Raw genomic sequence first — 6720 nt, forward strand, 5'->3', positions numbered from 1 at the left:
CCCCCCCCCACCCCCGTCAGCCTGGCTAGAGTGACCAATCAGCTCTGGCCCAGGGTGGGATGCGCGTCACCATGGCGACGGCCGGGGCGCCCTGACAGTGCCGCCCATCGCAGAGGGCGAGTCTTGGCTGCGCCTGGACGGGTGGGAAGGAGGGGAGGAGACGAGTGGAGGAAGGCTGTGGCACCTCCCCACGCCCACCCCGTTCTGCCCAGGGTCAGTTCAGTTTGGGTCGGGCAGGGGGAGGTTGGAAGATGCGGGCAGGGCCTTCGGAGAGCCCCGAGCTTGTCCCGGAGAGGCGCTTTTGGGAGGCTTCCCATTACTCTGAGGTCGTACTCCCGTCCGTCCTGTCAATCTTAGTACAAAACCCCACCCTGGTCTACCTCTCAACCTCTTCTATCTCTCTCTTCCCCAGAGAGCGGTGTTCAGGAGTTCTCAGAGGTTCCCCCCACATTGCCTTGACCCTTGAGGGCTGTGATTTGGGGCAAGTCACTTGGGTCTTAATTTTCTCGTCAGGTAGGATGGGCTGCTGTACAGGCTCATCAGGGAGAGCATGGAGCCCGTGCTCTATCAACGTTAGAGACCCTGCTCCCAAAGCCAGGAGGGCAAGACTATTGAGGGCAGAACTCAGAACCTGGGGATGTCCTTTCTGTCTGGGGACGGCCAAGTTTGGGTGTCTCATGGCTTCCTAGATCCAGCTTTTCATCTCTCCTCCAGACAGCTGGGAAGCAGAGAGAAGGGGAGGGTGTTTAAAAATAGAGCCAGGGTGGGGGCTGTGGCTGGAACAAAACCTTGGTCAGTGGCGCTGAGAATGGGCCGTTGCCCCTCTTTTAGCGCCGGTTCCTTCCTTCCAGGCCGGTCCGGCTTAAGCACCACTTTAAGTGGTCCGGCATTCACTGGCCGGCCCCTCACCGCAATTGAGCCGCAGGGGTTTGAAAAGAGGGCCAGGGCCTCAATGACAGGACCTTGGGCCAGGCTAATTGGTTTTGGTTCAAGGGGATACTGGATTGTGAAAAGCTCCAAACTGCCTTTCCCACGCCAGAGCCAGGCCACGGCTTTAAGGAGAAGGGTTTGAGGAGCTTGGGGCCCAGGCGAGAAAGCAGGGAGCCAGGTGCCTCCAGCGGATGACCGTTTCCTAATGGCGAAGACATTCCTCTGCTTGGAGATCGGGGAGTGGTTACAAGGCACCTGGTGGGTGCAGGCGGGTTCTCCTAACCCTGTCACACCACATGTGATGGTGTCTAGAAGGGGGCCCTCGTCTCTGAGCCTTTTGCACACCTTAGATGTGGAATGGCCTCATCTTCCCCCCACTGGAATCATCCAGTAATTGTCTAGCTAATAGTTCTTGTCCCCCGACCTGGACCAAACCTGGGCTTTTAGACTCTGGGAGAATTCTGGACTCTATCCTGAGGTGGGCAGTGCACTTTGTCTCAAGATACCCAGCTTCTCTCTTTTGAAATGTTCCTAAGCTACCCTGGGCATTGCAAGGTAGAGATGACAAACGAGGCGGGGTGGCTGGGGTATTATTTATTTATTTATTTTAAAATAAAGGGTCAACTATTTCTTTACACGTAAAAATTAAGCATCAATTGTATTATGACAAGTCCATTGTTATTGTAGATAATCTTAGTGTAAATACACTGGAGCCTGTATCTTGACATATACCAGATATGTATGTGTTTGGACCAAATGATTGCACATCTGTGTATATAATAGACCGACTCTTGTCTATATCAGGTCTGCATATCAAATCATACACTTAGATGACCATCAGTTATGTTAAGGGTGGTGGCAGGATTGAGGGGGAGCTGTAAAAGAAATCAGTCCCATTTAAAATGACGTTGCATTGACTGAGACCCGTTTTTCATGGTTCATTGTGTGTTGAAGGGAGCATTTCTAAGTAATCACCAGCTAGGAAACCCCCTACCCTCTTTATTATCCTCCACATTTTTCTCGGTGTTTGCCCACTTGAGGCATATGGTAAGTAGGAGAAAGGTACTTTGAAGAGATATAGAACTCTGTGTATCACATTTTCCATTTTTATTTCAATTTTTAATTGCCCAGAGCCTAATTTCTTTGGGCCTCTGCTGATTTGCACATTTGAGATTCATGTGTAAATATGCATGTGGCATGTGTGCACGCCTGGGCCTCCTTATCACAAAGTGTGCTCTCTCTCGGTGTTTAAATACACACAATCCACATCGACACACGATTATGGGCTTTCGTATTTGCCTCTTCTCTAGAATCAGGTTAATTTTCCCCCCGCTAATCCTCAAACCCATTAAGTTCCCTCCACCCCCCCCACCCCCACAAAAAAAATTGCAAACCCTACCACAGACCAGTGGCCTCACCCCACTTCTCCAGCAGGCGGGGTGGTTCCTATTAGGCAGACTTCATTAATGTTACCAAATATACCCCAGCACATTTACTCGTCTGCTGTAAAGTATTATCATAAATAATTAAAATTAAACTGCACTTGTCAAAATAAATGAACAAAGTAGAGTTAGTGATGTCTCTGCCTTGATTTGCTTGCCTCGGTTTGCTTAGTCACTAATTTGAAGAAAAGAAGAAAGACGGAGAGAGAGGAGGGAAGAAAGAACCGACCGACCGCCATGGGAAGAGGAGAGGAGAGATGTGGACAGAAACCAAGGGAAACCCCTACCGTCTCTGCCCTTAGGTTTCCAGTCATTAGGGCGCTCTGGGAGGCTGGAATGCAGCCTCTAACGTCAGCTCATAATGAATATTGAGGTGTGGATGTGGAAGGAGGGATTTCTTTGTTTACTGAGGAATGGCCATGGGAATGGGGAGAGGATTGCCTTTGGGGATTAAGGAGTGGGCTTTGTTTTTATGAAGGGCCTTACTTCTTTTCTGAAGTTTTCTGCAGCTAATTGATTCAATTCAGACATTCCTCCTCCCTACCCGGCCAGCCAAGGCTGTGCGTTTGGTTTGTGAGATGTGCACAGCCCCATTTCCCCATCTGCTCTGGCCCCTTTCTCCACAGCGACCCTTCAAAAGGGTGTGGGGGCGCCTGGGTGGCTCAGTTGGTTGAGCATCCGATTTCAGGTCAGGTCATGATCTCACAGTTCGTGGGTTCGAGCCCCATATCGGGCTCTGTGCAGACCACTAGCTCAGAGCCTGGAGCTGCTTCGGATTCTGTGTCTCTTTCTCTCTCTGCTTCTCCCCTGTTCACGCTCTGTCTCTCTCTGTCTCTCAAAAACAAATAAATGTAAAAAAAAATTTAGAAGAGGGTGTGAACCTTCACATTGGGGGATATCACAGGCTATGGAGACATCAATTAGGGGCCAAGGCCTTTGTACATATATGTGTGTGTGGTATCAGCCACATGCATAATATACCTGAATATATATTATTAAAAGTATAATTTACATATAGAAACAGATCATAGGTATACAGTTGTATGGGTTCTGACAAGCGCATTTTACACCCAGGTAGCCAACACTCCAGACGGATGGCGTTTCCCTCACTTCCAGAAGCTTCCCTCCTGCCTCTTCTCAGTCAATCCCTGTTCACCTGCCTTCTGATGCCTCTTATCATGGATTAGTTTGACCTATCTAGAATTTGACACACAGGGAATGTATGCTAGGACTTTTTTTTTTAAGGCTTTATTTCAAGTCTGGAGGGAGCACAGTCCTCAGAGGCCTGGCTGAGTGTGTGTCCAGATTTCATGTCTACGGTCGCATTGGACCTGTGCTAAACATTTTCCCCTTGGAGGGGCCCCGGAAGTCAGACCTGTAATTACATTTGGGGGCAGGGTTGCTGATTTGGGCCGGTCTTCTGCCAGGACAGCCCTGTTCTCACCCGAGGTCTGTTAATGAGCTGGGGACAGGTGAGCCTCACACATTCCAACTTGCCTCTCTTCAGCGGCATCCAGGAGCCTACGGAGAGCTATTAATGGAAGGTGCCGGCTTTGTGCTAATTAGAACTTCCTTTCAGCTTCCATTTGCACAGGCCCTCTGACCCCTCAGTGGTCAGCCTCACCCCCCCCCATCAGCTTGCAACTTAGTTTTGCCCCCCTTCCCTATGAATTAGGCTGTGCCGTGAGTGGAGCTGCTCTCTGCAGCCAAACCTTGGGGCTTTGTGTGTTGCAAGAACATACAGGGTGGCATTTCTTCTGAGTCTTCTCTGTCTTGTTAGGGTTGAGACACGGTGCAAGTGGGGCACCACAGCCATCCTCCTGGCTACGCTGGTCCCACACCAACCATTTGGGTTTATTTTGAAAGGGACTGTTATCCTCTGCCCCCTGGCCAGTGTGGCTGCAGTCACCCTGTACCCTCCATCCTCCCCTCCCACGTTCCTGGCGCCTCCCAAGTCCGATGGTATCCGCCCCATCCCAACCTTCAGGTGTCATCTTTGTCACCTCAGGCAGCCTGGGGGTGGGGGCTGTTTCCCTGGCTTCTGTAAAAGCCCAAACTTGCGTTTTCTTAAAATGTATTTCACATCAGGCCCAGTGGGCATAATTTTTTTTAAATGGAGGTTGTTTCTTACAGAGGCTTCATTGGAAGGAAAAAAAAAAGAAACATTAACGTCACATTAACGTCATTTAAAGAAAAAGCGCCTCTCAGCTTTGGAGGTTGAGGGAGTTAGGGCTTTCTGCCTATCAGTTGGGATGGAAATCTTTTGCAGGAAGCCAGAGAGAGGGGCATTTCCTTGCGATGTTCCTCTTTTTAGCTCCTGAATCCCCTCAGGTCTCCATTGGGGTTGTGTGTAAAAATATCCTGTCCAACCTGCCCCTTCATCTCATTTTCTCCTGCGTGAATTATCCTGGTAATAATGCAGGTCACCCACTTCTTTGACTGTGTAGACTGGGATTTTAAAAATCAGGAGTGGATTATTGGTCAGCATAAGGCTTTGCCACGTTCCCCGAAGGTTCTGGACTCAGGCCCAAGAATTAGGATAGAAATGCCTCCAGGCTGCCCAGAGAGGCCGCAGGAATTCCTTGTTCACGGGTCATGGGGAGAGCAGGCGGACTGGCCTGTGGCCTTTTCTGTCCCTAGGGGTGACAATTCCTGAGCTGAGTCGCTAGAGCTGAGGACCCAGGGCGATCCTAGACTGGGTTAATAAACTGGCAATCCAAATTCGATAAGGACAGCAGCTCATTCAGTGGGGAAGGAAGGATGCCCACACCTGTGAGGCAGGGTTTTTTTTGGGGGGGGGGGCATGCTTTTGCCGTTGCAACTCAGCGTATCCTTGACAAGTCAGTCACTCTCCAGACTTGTTTCCCTTCATCTATGAAATGGGGGTGACATAAGTAGCTGTACCTCCAGGGTTCATGTGAGAATTAAGTTAAATAGACAAACGAAGTGCCTGGCATACAGTGGGCGCTGAGCAAATGGTAGCTCTGTCCCCAGGCTGGAGCAGGGGGTGCATATGAATGTCTGGATATGAAGTTCAAACCTCCACCAGCTGGAGAGAGTGAAAGCACCAATAAATGGCTAGAGTTTCCTGGAGAATCGACCAGCGTCTTGTTTCCCCAGCGCCTGCCATACCACACCGATCCCGAACTGGGAGACGTATTAGGACTCCAGGGAGCACTCCGTTGGAAGGGAGGGGTCGGGACAGGTGGAAGTTCCCCGCCCGGCTGGCCAGGGAGGTGCACAAGCAAGTGTCCTTACATTTTTGAAGGGAGCAGGATCCAGATTGACTTGCGAGGCCAAGAGGGCGCCGCCAGGAGGCCCACTTTAGCTTGGGTTCTGCATTTCTAACAGTTGGGCTTCTGGAAAATGGCCTGGGGTCCGGGTTCGGGCAGGTTTGGAGCGTCAGGACTCTGGAGCTGCGCAGTCGGGGAAGCCGGGTTGTCCTAGGGCGGTGGCTGTCGGGCTCTCCGCGATGCGCTTGGCCTTAGGTGCACGGAGGCGTCCCACCCCACGGGTGGCTGGATGCCTGGCCCGCTGGCGGGTAAAGAGCTCCGGGCCGGGCCGGAACCCCCTTACCCGGTACTGGACTTTCCTCCCGCGCCTGGGCGAGCGAGACTGAGATGCGGTGTGCGCCCAGCAGCCGCCCCGGGCTGTTGTCGTGACCTGGAGGACGCGCGTCCCTTACCCCCACCTCCGAGGGGGGCTGCAGCGCGCTCCTCGGTGGGTGTGGGGGGCGCCTGATGTCTCCTTTCTGTTTTTACAGCTACTCCCCTGCAGGCGCCTCCCTCCTCTTCTCGGGAACGAACTTGCCATCAGCACCCGTTCGTAGGAGGGTGTGCGGGTGGAAAGGTGAGTGGCCAGAGCCAGGGCGTGGGAGGAGGAGCGGTCCGCCTGCACCCTCACTCCGCCCAGGGGGTGCCATGAGCGGACGCGCGGGCCTGCAGTCCGGAGGTTGGAAGATTCCATCATCAGGTCGGTGGAGCGTCGTGATTTTACCTGGGTCACCAAAAAGGCAATCCCTCCTCCTCCCTAGGCCCGGATCCGGTGTCATTCCCCTCTGCCGCCCTCCCCAACGCTCTGGGAACGGGCGTTATGCACACACACGTAAGAAACACTCCGTTCTGGGATACTGTTCGGCGGAGCACGGCCTGGGGCGCCCAGTGGGCGCCCAGTGAAGACGGCCCTGGTTCTGGCCTCCTGGACACCGGGGACTCTCCCCGTCGGCGTTCCGCGGAGTCCGGGGCGCGCAGCCCCGGAGCCTCACCCTTCTACCCGGGGTGGCGCGGAGGCCTCCCGTGGGCCCCGCCGCAGCCGGGCCGCAGCCGCACGCTCCGGGCTGCAGAGAGCG

General features: G+C 53.1%; 1 long non-coding RNA gene across 3 annotated transcripts in view; it reads left to right on the top strand.

Moving 5' to 3' along the window:
- LOC115302891 overlaps positions 1 to 6720 on the top strand; it is a 33939-nt gene that overhangs the window by 10260 nt on the left and 16959 nt on the right. Inside the window, exon 2 of one of the 3 annotated variants that reach the window (XR_003913698.1) lies at positions 6136 to 6221. The exons of 1 other annotated variant lie outside the window; for it this stretch is intronic. This is a non-coding gene — a long non-coding RNA (uncharacterized LOC115302891). Of the gene's footprint in view, positions 1 to 5967; positions 6222 to 6720 lie in introns of those variants that run through there. One more of the 3 variants, XR_003913697.1, reaches the window with a different exon arrangement.

This window comes from Suricata suricatta, chromosome 9 (assembly GCF_006229205.1).
Source record: "Suricata suricatta isolate VVHF042 chromosome 9, meerkat_22Aug2017_6uvM2_HiC, whole genome shotgun sequence".
NCBI lineage: Eukaryota > Metazoa > Chordata > Mammalia > Carnivora > Herpestidae > Suricata > Suricata suricatta.